General features: G+C 34.3%; 1 protein-coding gene across 17 annotated transcripts in view; it reads left to right on the top strand.

The window, feature by feature from the left end:
* Aig1 (androgen induced 1) overlaps nt 1-13,005 on the top strand; it is a 237,461-nt gene that overhangs the window by 1,291 nt on the left and 223,165 nt on the right. The gene's annotated exons all lie outside the window — the stretch shown is intronic.

The following is a 13,005-nucleotide window of genomic DNA, read 5'->3' as shown; positions in this document are numbered from 1 at the left end:
AGGACTCAGAGAAAATGCAGAACCAGCTGCTGGAATGCTGGAACTGTCTGTTCAAGATTTACACAAGGTTGGCCACACACCACAGCTATCATCACTTTGATTGAACCTTCATTTTGATAAAGAGAACTTGATACTTACTTTAAGGTCTTTCCAAAGGTTCAGTATGCCTCAAAAAAAAAAAAAAGCCATTAGAGGCTTTAGAATACCACCTTATATTTGCAATATATTTCAGTGAGCAATTTAAATTCTTTTCCCCAGCAATCCTAGGCACACATGGAGTGCTCCAAGTTTTCATTTTCAAATCTTCCACTTTCAACTCTTTCTTGAAACTAATCTGCCTCTGAGCATGTGAATTTCTTTCCAATAGCCTTTCTTCCTCTCCATTCATCCAGGTGAGGAGCAAATGCCAAGGCTGGGTCTCTTATTTTTTTCTGAATGCTCCTTTTAGCATTCAGAAAATATGTGACTGTCACCAGGACTATCTTCATATCTGATCGAAAACCAGTTGGAGTTGTTTTGTCAGAAAGACTCATTGGATTGAGTAGCTTATCAATAAGAATTGGCTTCACCAATTATGTTATGCAGAAATTTTGCATAGATTGAATGATCTCTATATCCCTAAGGTTCTGGTAAAGATGTGTAAAAGACACAAGTACCATATACAGAGCACCAGAAATCATGTCCCTTCTTCAAGTATTAAATCTTAAGTTAAAGATGTTTAGATGTATTTAAAAATACACACATAGATGTTCAGAATTCTTTTAAGGGCCTAGGTGAACAAAACTCCTTATCCCATTCCTAAGGCAGATCTTTTCTTAGAACTGGCCCATTTGAGTGTTGCTAAGGAGGGAGCCATAGATTCTTCAAACAGTGCACAGCCCTGCCCTGCTATTTTTCGGGGAACAGGTGAATGGATCAGTGGCGAGAAGGGTGGAAATTGAGTGTGTTGGTTACCCCAAGAGAGAGGACTGCTTTCTCACAATGGCCTCGCTTCTAATGTGTTAGAAAACAAGGCTCACAAGAAATAATACACCTCTTGTAACCTTCGTGTGACATGGAATGGTAGTAGAGTCAGTCAGTCTGACGTGCTGTCATGCAATTTCTATTTTAACATTTGATTATTGGACTTGCCTATTTTAAACATCAGTAATCTCAAAACTATACTTTTGTTTTCTATTCCAGTATTTAGACGATAGATTCAAATATAAAACTTGTACTTTTGTATTTATATTTGGCCCTGTGTGTGTATAGGGCCTTTAGCCAACCCTTCAAAATCTTTACACTTTGTGGCTCCTGATTAAAATACAATAATTATACTTAGCCAAGAGTTCCTGTGAGAAAATATGTCTGGAATATATTTGTAAAAGCTCACATGCAAAGTGTTACTCTTTTTATTAGAGATTTCAAGTCCTTAGAGCTTAAAACAACCATCTTGTTAGTCTGCCATGATGGCATGAAAAGATGAGGCTACTGAAATGTACCTGTTTAATTTTACATTTTTTTGTGTACTTAAGAAGATACTGAATGAACTTTATTTCCTAGTGCCTTTGACAATTTTAATGATTCTAAACTTATTGGAGCAATTTGGAAGAGGGTTTAGCTTCATCAGAATTTTAATAAGAAGGCTCTTTTTTCTGGCCAACCTGGTTGCAGAGTCAGGGCATTAATCCTGATGGTCACAGTTGGATTCCATGTTCTATGCATCAGTTTCCTCTAATGAGAGTTGGGAAATGCGGACTAATGTCTCCAGGTGCAGATGATTCCATGGTAGTGGCCTCTAGCTATATTTGCATTGCTCTTTGGGTATGAAAGTCATTCTAATAGCATCAGAGTTCATGGTCAAAAACTGGAAAACATGTTATTATTACCAGTAATCACATACTATTATGGACCAAGAGCTTCTTTTCCTAGTATTGAAAGATTGTAAAAGAACCTGATCATTTTTGGAAAGTTCAAGTTAGTAAATGGAAAAAGAAACACTGTCTTGGTGTGGTAGGCAGAATTATGGGTTCCCAAAGATTTCAACATCCCCATGGCCAGAACCTGTGAATATGTTATATTGTATAGCAAAGGGAATGAAGATTGCTGGTCAACTGACCTTAAAATAGGGGGATTATTCTGGAATATCTAGTTAGGCCCAATGTTATGGCTTTGGTTCTTTTGGAATGATTCTTATTCTCAAAGAGTGATGAAAATACAATCGGAATGGACACTGCCACAGAATCTTGAGGGTCCTTAGAAATGGAATGAGGAAACAGAAGAGTCATTTGAAAGAAGATGTGACTGAGGAGGAAAGTCACAAATAGATCATCAACATTGCTGGTGCTGAATGGAAGAGGGGTCATGAGCCAAGAAGTGTGAAAGGCATTTAGAAGCTGAGAATAAGGAAAATGGATTTTCCACTGGAGTTTCTGGAAGGAACACAGCCCTGAGTTTTAACCCAATAAAACCAGTTTTGGACTTTCTGACCTCAGGAATTATGAAACAATTACTTGTGTTGTTTAGCCACTGAACTAATAGTAACTTGTTACAGGAGCAATAGAAAACTCATACATTTGGCTTTAAAGCTTCTGACCTGGAAAAAAAATCTAATTTTTTTTTTTTTTACTTATGTGAAACAAAATACTCTACTAGTCCTTGTATATTAAATAACTGGCTAATTTTATCTTTAACCAAAACATAGGTTTTTACCCATGAAACTCTGTGGAGAAGACATGCATGTAATGTGCACAGTGTGAGAATTTATAGACTGAAAAACATTGGAAAATGTTAGGCCTTTTCTCTTTGTTTTTAAATATATTTTTTAATATTTATTTTTAAATTGTAGTTGGACACAATACCTGTATTTATTTTTATGTGATGCTGAGGATCAAACTCAGGGCCTTGCACATGCTAGGCAATCAATTTACTGCTGAGCCACAACCCCAGCCCTGGGCCTTTTCTTAACTGTGAATTATTTCAGAAACTATTGTTTGCAAGATGCCAGACCAAGGCTAAGGGAAGGAATCCTCTTAACTGGAAATAATCTGGAAAAAACTGAAAATTTCAAACAAACTGATGTTCCAGTATTTCCTTAATAAATATCACAACTGATGAATTTTCTTAAAATGATGGAGACTTGTTCCCTTATTCCTTGCTGTGATCCTTCTCATAGATACTGCCAAAGACAATAAAAAAAAGAAGAATCAAAATAAAACCAGCAATAAATAAATGAAAACGGCAGCTGTAATTTGAAGCTTCACCCTAGTACTTGGGGTATATGGGAATTTTCCCTTTCCAGATTTTTAATGAGCATTCTTTTCTTTTCTCCTCCTGAAATATTAAAAACAATAGAAATTTTAAACAGCATGTCAACCAGAACTTTATTTGGATGTGTATGGTAAATTGCCTAACAAATAAGTCAGAACCAACTTCTTTGAAAAACATAAACTGGGAGTTTGTTATTAAAAATTAAATTAATAATGATATTGGGTTTGAAAGTTGGATTTTTAAAGATTGGAACAGAGATCTGGCTATCTCTTTTGCTCTGCTTTATGGTATTTACTGTTTATGATCTTCATCATTCCTCCTGTACTGGACTTTTCATTCATGCATTGGCAGTATATTGTTGCCAAGATGCTGCCTACTCAAAGGGTGGGCTGAGACCCACATGAGCCGCTATCTCTGGGAGCTGGCTTCACCCCACACCTTGAGTCAGAATTTGCATTTTACTGAGCTTATCAGGTGATTTCCATTGCACATTTTGGTTTGATAAAAGCTACTCTAGGAATTTTGTAGTTTAATATGGGATAGCTGTAGGGCCCAGCCTTCATGTAGGCATTCTGCCTACTTTCAAAACATATTTAAAGTGGCTTTCACTATGACAAAATTAAACACATGTAAAAACTTACAACTTGAAAATAAAAGAAAAAATAGAAACAGGCACAGAGATGGGTAGTTATTGCAATTTAGAAATGAATTAAATAAGCTTTAGGGCAGCCAATGCAAAAATGAAGAAATTGTTTGATAGTCCTTAGCTTTGGAATAAAGGACGCATACCAATTTATCAGGAAAAAGACAGTTTCTTTCCACACATTAACTTTTCAAGGTTATTTATCATTCAGATCCTCATATAACGGACATCAGGTAGCATGATAGATAATTCCTTAAATTACTTTTTTGGCAGAATGTACAGGAATGTCCTTATAGTTGATGTTTCTTTTATTGTAATTTTATGAAAGCCAAACACATTTGGCAGAGTGAAAGAATTTCTGGAGAAGTTAAAGGTAATATAATCTAGGTACATTGTTGTTTTTGTTATCAAAACCACAGAAGGAGCCGTCGGATAAATAAGGGTTCTGATGTGGAAGAGATTGTGCTGTTCAAAGCAGGAAATGGTCAAGTATTCCTGGTTGATACATTTTTTGCTTTAAGACTCATGAGAATTTTTGACATTTGGAAAAATGTTGAAAAGGCAGAGTGAACTGCATAAGTATACAGAATTTTGCAATTGAGTTAGCCTTATATTTACTTACCTACTTATAAAAGAAAGTCTTGACTGTAGTTCATGACTTAATTTAAATAGGAAATAAAATATCTTGAGAAGAGCTTTTGCATGTTATTATCTAACTATGGTGTTAAGCCAGTGAAAAGCATAGAATGCCATGTAAAGGCCAGAAGTTCATGAACAAAATTAGGTGGGATTTTGTTGTTGTTGTTGTTTTTCACTTTTCCTTTTGGGGGGTTGAATCTGCACATTTTACTTCAGTAGGCTCAGACCATAATGTGCACATAAGCATAAAGCATCAAATCGTGTTTTTTTTTTTTTTCCCCTAACCTGGAGAATAATCCTGAGATTAATCCTTTGCAGAGAATCCTCCTTACCTTTGTGCAAATGTTGCTTTTGGATCAGACATAAAACAGGGGCCTGATTTTGTCAGATCTGGGGAAGTGGTTGGTGGTAGATTTACCCATTCCCTCTCTTAGTTGCAAATGTTATTGAAATTACAGAAAGTCATCTGACCACTGGTTGAGGTCACTTCTTTTCTCATCCTCACCATTCCCTGGTGTCTGGTATAACATTTAGCAAAATTGGTAGCTGCTCTTGAGGGTTTTCATTTGTTTCTCTATGTTCCCCTGAATTGTCACATGTTTCTGTGGAAGCATGAACAATAGTACAATTTTCCACATTGAATCAGATGTTCCTTTGATCCAAGCATGCTTGGAAAAGTCTTACTGCTCAGGAGTCCATAATACCACTTCTTTCTTTGGTGTAGCCTGTGGCTGTGAAGTTGAAGGACTCATTTCTCATCTGCACCATAGTCCTGTACCAGTGCAGTGGGGACTGAAATGTCTTTCAAAATGACACACCCCTTGATAAGCTTCTTGGGGGAGTGGAATAAGATGAAGGAGGGAGGCATGGAATTATAAGATGTCAGACAATGTGCCTGCCCCTTCATGTTGACTTATGTCAGCTCTCTAAGATAGCATTATAATTTGAAATTTTTAATTTCAAAAGCAATGCATAACTAATATAGAGAATTTGTACATTTTTTGCCTCACTTTGGCACTACAAAAAAGAAGAAAAAGAAAACTTTTATACATATGTATTTATGTGAAATCATAGGGAAGAAAATACATTACATCTTAAATTCTGCCTAATTTCCTTGCATTTTAGTATTTTAGTGCTTCAAGGTGGTATTTACATACACAGAAACAGTCATACTACAGATATATATGGATATATGTGTGTACATTTATATGTTGTCATATTTCAGGAAAAAAGTCATATAATTTTTAAGAAATTACAGCTATCACTCAGATATCAATGTTAGTATTTTGATATTTTTCTTTTCAATCATATATGTACTTTAAGAAGAAAGTTCAATGTATACACATGGTTTTTAAAAATTGATTTTTAAAAATTGGTTTTTAATTCACATACTTCAAAATTCTTGTTGGTGCAAGCTCTGTAAGTTTTGACAGAATTGTGTGGCTACAATTAACCACCTAAAAGCATTCCTTCATGTGTGCTGGCCTCTTTATAGTCAAACCCTCCCCTGACTTTTACCAACTGCAGATTTGTTTTCTAGAAAAAATATAGGCCTACAGCATGTCTCTGAGTCTGTCTGTGTCCTTCACTTAGCACGATGCATTTCAGATTCATTCACGTCCTGCATATCAATAATTTGTCCCATTTGATTGCTGAGTGGTATTCCATGGTGCCACAGCTTGTTTATCTATACATAAGTTGAAGTATATTTAAATTTTCAGTTGCTCTGTGTCCTTTTCAGTGTGGTTTTTTCTCTGTTTTAGCTGTTCTAAAAGGTGTCTGCCTGATGATATATTGTCTTGATTTTAATTTGTGCTTCTCTCCTGACTAATGATGTTAAATTATATTTTCCTATGCATTTTTATCCTCTCTCTGTGTGTATGCCTGTGTGTATGTGAGTGAGTGTGATTGTTAAAGAGTGTGTGCAAGCTGGGTGCAGTTGTGTGCTCACTTATAATTGCAGTGATTTAGGAGGCTGAGCCAGGAGGATCATAAGTTTAAGGCCAGCTTCAGCAATGTAGTAAGACACTGTCTCAAAAAATTAAAAGGACTGAGAAAGTAGTTCAGGTAAAGTGCTCCTGTTTTCAATCTCTGGTACCAACCAACAAACAAATAAAAACAAAACAAAGCAGAACAAAACACACACATACACACACACACACACACAGAAAGAAAGAAAGAAAAAGGATGGATTCAAATCTTTGCCTATAAAAAAATTGATTTTTTTATTATTAAGCTTTGAGAAATTTTATGTATGCCAAAAAATAATACTTTGTCAAATATGTGATTTGCAAATATTTTCTCCCTGTCTATGGCTTATCTTTTAATTTTATTAGTAATATCTTTGGCAGAGCAAAAGTTTATCATTTTGATGACATTGAAGCTATTATTTTTTTATTTTATAGAACTTTTTTTTTTTTTTGGTATTGGGGATTGAACCCAGAGGCACTTAATCACTGAGCCACATACCCAGCCCTTTTTTGTCTTCTATTAGAAACAGGGTCTCACTGAGTTTCCTGGAGCCTCGCTAGAATGCTGAGGCTGGCTTTGAACTTGTGGTTCTCATGCCTCAGCCTTCCAAGCCACTGAAATTACAGGTGTGCACCACTGAGCCCAGCTGGAACCTGTTTTTGATGTATCTAAGAACTCTTTGCCTAAAATAAAGTCACAAAGATTCACCCCTGCTTTTTCCTTCTAGAAGTTTTATAGTTTTGAGTCTTTCTTTTCCTTTCTTTTCCTTTTTTTTTTTTTTTTTTTTTTTTGGTGTATGATGTGCAATCTTTCCAACAGCATTTCTTGAAGAGATTTTCCTTTCACTTTTGATTGGCTTTTGATTCCTAAGTCATGCTATGTGTATGTATAATTCTGAATTCTGTTCTCTGCCAGTGAAGTATCTTTGTCCTTAGGTATCACACTGTCTTGACTGTTGTAGTGTTATAGTATGTCTTGAAAGCAAGTAGTGCCTTAAGTTCTCCAACTTGGTTCTTTTTCAAAGATTGTTCAGACTATCCTAATTACTTTGTTTTCCTGTCTAAATTTTTAAACGATTTTTTCAATATCTACACACAATCCCACTGGTATTCTTTAGCATTATGTCACTGAATCTAAATAACAATCTAGGGAACATTGACATCTTAATATTTATTTTTCCGATTCAGGAACATGAGGTATGCATCTTAAGTTAGATTTCTGAGTTAATTTCTTTGGGTGTTGGGGTTGTGGCTCAGTGGTAGAGCACTTGGACTGGCACATGTGAGGCACTGGGTTCGATCTTCAGCACTACATAAAAAATAAATAAATAAAATAAAGGTGTTGTGTCTATCTACAACTAAAATAAATAAATACATTTCTTTCTTTGGTGTTTTGTAGTTTTCAACATATTGCTCATGTACCTATTTTGCTGGGTTTATACTTATTTTATTTTTATTAGGGTTGTTGTGAATGGTACTTTAAATTATTTTTATTAATCCTTTTATATTTAATTGACATTTTATTTGAGGTAATTGTAGAGTCACATCAATTGTAAGAAATACAGACACCTGTGTAGTTGCCTTTATATAGTTTCCCCTAATGGTCACATCTTATAAAACTGTTGTATATTATTAGAATCAGGAGATTAATATTGAAACAGTCAAGATATAGAAACTTATAGTCATAGTCTTTTTATGACCATACCTATCTTTTACTTCCACTTCATCCCTGAACCAGGCAACCATTGATTTGTTCTTTTTATGATTTTGTCATTCCAGGAATGTTACATCAGTTCAATCATAGAAATCTGGCTTTTGGGGATTGCCTTTTTTCACTTACTATAATTCCCTGGAAAGTCATCCAAGTTATCATGTCTATTGGTAGTTTGTTTCTTTTCATTGCCAAGTAATATTTCATGGTTGTGGCTACACCACAGTTTATTTAACTATTTGTGCATTAAAAGACATCTGGATTGTTTCTGGTTTGGGGCTATTAAATAAAGTTTCTGTGAACATTTATGCTTAGGTTTTTATATGATCTTAAGTTTTCATTTCTTTGGCATAAATATCCAAGAGGACAGTTGCTGGATTGTATGGTAGTTGCAATTTTAGTTTAAAAGAAGCTACCAAACTCCTGTCCAGAATAGCAGTGCCATTTCACATCTTCACCAAATGTGTGTGAATGATAGTTTCTCCTCATTCTTGCCAGATATTGTCAATATTGTACATTTTAGCCATTTTGATTGGTGTTTGATTGGAGTGATTTCAGATTGTGGTTATAATTTGCATTTCATATTTTTCTTGTGCATATCGGTTATCTGTGTATCCTCCTTAGTGAAGCAAATAATACTATTTTATTAAATTTTACTTTCTGGTTGTTTATTGTTAGCATGTAGAGATATATTTGATTTTTGCATGTTGCCTTTACGTCCTCTGATTTTATTAAACCCACTTATTAGTTCTAGGAACTCTGTGGTGGATCCCATAGGATTTTAAAAAATAATGTAGATAATCATGTTATCTGTTAATAGAGACATTTTATTTTTTCCTTTCTAATCACCATAGCTTTTATTTCTTTTTCATGTTTTATTGCATTGGCTAAGACTGTCTGTATACTGTTGAATAGAAGAGATGTGAGCAGATATCTTTACCTTGTTTCTTCCTAGGGGAAAACATTCAGTCTTTTGCAGGTAATTATGGGGTTACATTGAGTTTTTTTTCCTGATATTTATCAGTTTAAATTTCCTTCCATTCCTAGTTTTCTGAAAATTTTCTTTTTAATATTAATAGATGTTGAATTTTGTCATGTAGTTTAACTATATCTACTGATATTTTCATATGGTTTTTATTTTTTTTTCCTGTTAATATGGTGAATTATATTACCTGATCCTTACTTATTGAACTGGTCTTGTGTTCCTGGAGTAAATGCCACTTAATTGTGAAGTACTGTCCTCTTTATATATACCACATTTGATTTCCTAATAATTTTTGAGCTATTTTTAATCTCTTTTCTTGAAAAATATCCATCAGTTTCTTTAAATCTTTGTCTGGTTTCAATATTAGATTATGCTGGTCTCATTCCTCTACAGTGCTTTGGAAAAGATTAAGTAGAAATAGTATTGCTTCTTTGTGAAATATTTGGTAGAATTTACTACTGAAAATCACTGTAATATTTTTTGTTGAAAGTTTCATTTGCAAATTTAGTTTGGTTGATTTCAAGGCCTAGAACTGTTAAGGTTATTAGTTGTTTTTTAAATTGATATTTGATAGTTTGTCTTTCACAGAATTGGTCCATTCAACCTTTTAGTATCCCCTTCTTATTTTTCTTTTACTGTTCATAGGGTTTATAGTCATAACCACATTTCAGATGTTAATTGGTAATATGTATCTTATTTTTTTTTCTTCATCTGTTTGGTTAATGTTTCTCAACATTTATTGTTTTTTTTTCTCCTCCGATGAGTAGCTTTTTTTCCTATTTTTATTCCATTTTCAATTTCATTGATTTCTGTTTTTACCTGCCTATCATGTTGAATATTCCATGTGTACTTGGCATGTGTATTCTGCTGTTACTGAGTGGAGTGTTCCTTAAATGTCGATTACATAGTTTGTTAATACTATGGCTCAGGTGTTCTATATCCTTGTTGATTTACTGTCTGTTTGCTCTGATTAACTGAGAAAGGAGAATTAAACTGTGTAAGTATAATTATGTGTTCGTCTATTTCACATTTCAGTTCTATCAGGTTTTTGTTTGTTTGTTTTCTGTTTGTTTTATTTTTAAGTTTTAAGACAGGATTTTGCTAAGTTGCAGAGGCTGACCTTGAACTTGTGATCCTTCTGCCTCAGTCTACCAAATAGCTGGGTTGTAGACATGTGTCACTGGGCCCAACTCTATCAGTTTTTGCATCATGTATTTTGGAGCATGGAACAATGTTAAGTGCATACATATGTAGGAATAATGTGTATCATGGTGAATTGACTCTTTTGTCATTACCAATTTGATTCTTTTTCCTTGGTGATTTTCTTCATCTGATATTAATAAACCTATTATTACATATTTATTTGATTAGTGTTTGCATAGTATGTATTGTTCCTTTTTACTTTTAGCTTATCTATATTAGTATACTTCAAGGAAGTTTTCTTGCAGACAATATATAGTTGAATCTCATTTTTAAATTTAATGTGATCATTGTTTTAATAGGCACTGTTTTTATTTGATGCCATTATTAAAATGGTTGAATTTAGGTTTGTCATTTTAGTATTTGTTATTCTTTTTGTTTTTCTTTTCCTATTTTCTGCCTTCATTTGAATTATTTGAATATTTTTATCACACTGCATTTCATTTTAATTTATCTGTTGGCTATTCAAATATATATCTCTTCTATTATTTTATTTATTTATTTGGGGGTCTTGTGCATACTAAAAATATATGCTCTGCCTCTGAGCTATATCCTCAGTGTTTTATTATTTTAATTATTGCTCCAGAGGTTACTATATACAAACTTAGCTTTACATAATCTAATTAAAGCAACTAGCTTAGTACTTAAAGTAAAACATGCAAGACATGTCACTTTACCCTTCCCACTTTTTGAGATAGTTATATTGATTGCATTTATATAACTCCATAGATAATAGTATAATTTTTGCTAGTTATAGTAAAATAAGGAACTTAATAGAGTAAAATAGTCTATTAAATTTACTCAAATACTTACCATTTATATTGTTCTTTCTTTAGTTCTTATATCCATATTTCCCTTTGGTATTATTTTCCATCAGCCTGATAATTTACATTTAGCATTTTACTAAGAAGTCTACTGGCTATAGATTCTCTGAGTTTTCCTTCAGTTTTGCCTTCATTGAAGGATATTTTTGCTGGGTATAAAATTCTGGTAACAGTTCTTTTCTTTCACCACTTGAAAGATCATGTGCTATTGTCATCTGGCCTTCATTTTGGATGACAAATTTGTAGAAGTTCAACATGTTGCTTCCTTGAATATAATATGTTTTTTTCTAGTTACTTTTAATATTTTCCTTATTATTTTTGGTGCTCACCAGTGTGATTACATGTCTGGGTATGTTTTTATGAGTTTATCTTGATAGGGGTTTGCTGAGCTTCTTGAGTATGTAGTCTATGTGTTTCACCCATTTGAGAAGTTTACAGCTATTATTTATGTAAGTATTCTTTCTATAACTATTTCTTTTTTAAAAAATATTTTAGTTGTAGATGGACACAATATCATTATTTTATTTATTTTTATGTGAAGCTGAAAATCGAATCCTGTGCCTCACATGTGCTAGGCAAGGGCTCTACCATTGAGCCTCAATCCCAGCCCCTGTAACTATTTCTTTTGTTTCTTCTTCTGGAACTCTGTTGATATGAATGTCAGATCTTTTTATTTTTTATTCTTGAGGATTCATTCCTTTTTTTAGTCTCCCCCCCCCCGTTTTTGGGTTGTATATTTTCTACCCATCTTTCTCCACTTGATCTTAGCCAAAAGGCCGAGAAGCGATTCTACCCATCTTTCTCGAAGTTCACTGAAACTTACCTCAGTCATTTACTTTCTGCTATGGAGCCGACCCAGTGAATTTTTAAAATTTTGGATATTATATGTTTCATTTCTAAACTGTCCACCTGATTCCTTTTTACAGTTACTATTTTACCAAGATAAATTTCTGTTGTTCATTCACTTGCACAGTTACCTTTATGAAGGATTGTTGAAGAGCTGCCTTAAAGTTCCTGTCTAGTAATTCCAATATCTAGGCCATCTTGGAATTGACATCTATTAATGACCTTTTTCTTCTCTTAATATTGGTCTGATTTTCCTGGCTCTTTGTAGTCAAGTTATTTGGGCTTATACCCAGAGCATTTTGGATGTTACATTGTGAGATTCTGGATTCTTTTAAAACCTTATAGAGAATACTGATACTTGTCTGTCATAGCAGGCTGTCAACCTGGTTAGGTTCAGATCTCATGTTCTATAGCTCATGGATGTTCTGGTGCCAGCAGATATTTCAAAGATTTTGGTAGCTTTTTGTTTCGGACTGTGGCTTGCCCCACTCAGGAATTAGTCTGGGACGTCAGCAGTGGCTTATATTGTATTTCAGGTGTTGAGGCTTCTATGATGCTTGATTAGGTCTGTTCTGAGTTGCGTCCAGGACAGAAGTCTGTGCATATGCAGAATTATGCACTGACCCTTTTCAGGTTTTTATCTGTGATTTTGTCTTCCTCTAGAGCTCTCAGATCGCCTTTCTCTTGGTTCTTCTGGTCAGAAGTATGGAGTCCTCTCAGGATTTCAGCTGTCAGGCAGTCCACACATGCATCAGAGTGAGGCAGTGAGAAGAGAGAGAGAAAACATTCCCCTGGGCCTTACGTTTATACAACAGGGCTTTCTTTTTCCTCCTTTCTCTGGCCAGAGAGAGAGAGGCTATTCTTGGGGTTTTAGTTACCCACACTGAGGAGAAAAAAGCAGGGTTGGGGTGACATGAGCTGTAGCTCTCAGCAGCCTC

The sequence above is a fragment of the Ictidomys tridecemlineatus genome, chromosome 8 (assembly GCF_052094955.1).
Source record: "Ictidomys tridecemlineatus isolate mIctTri1 chromosome 8, mIctTri1.hap1, whole genome shotgun sequence".
NCBI classification, from domain to species: Eukaryota; Metazoa; Chordata; class Mammalia; order Rodentia; family Sciuridae; genus Ictidomys; species Ictidomys tridecemlineatus.
The sequence above is the reverse complement of the archived record's forward strand: the minus strand, read 5'-3'. Positions and strand labels throughout refer to the sequence as shown.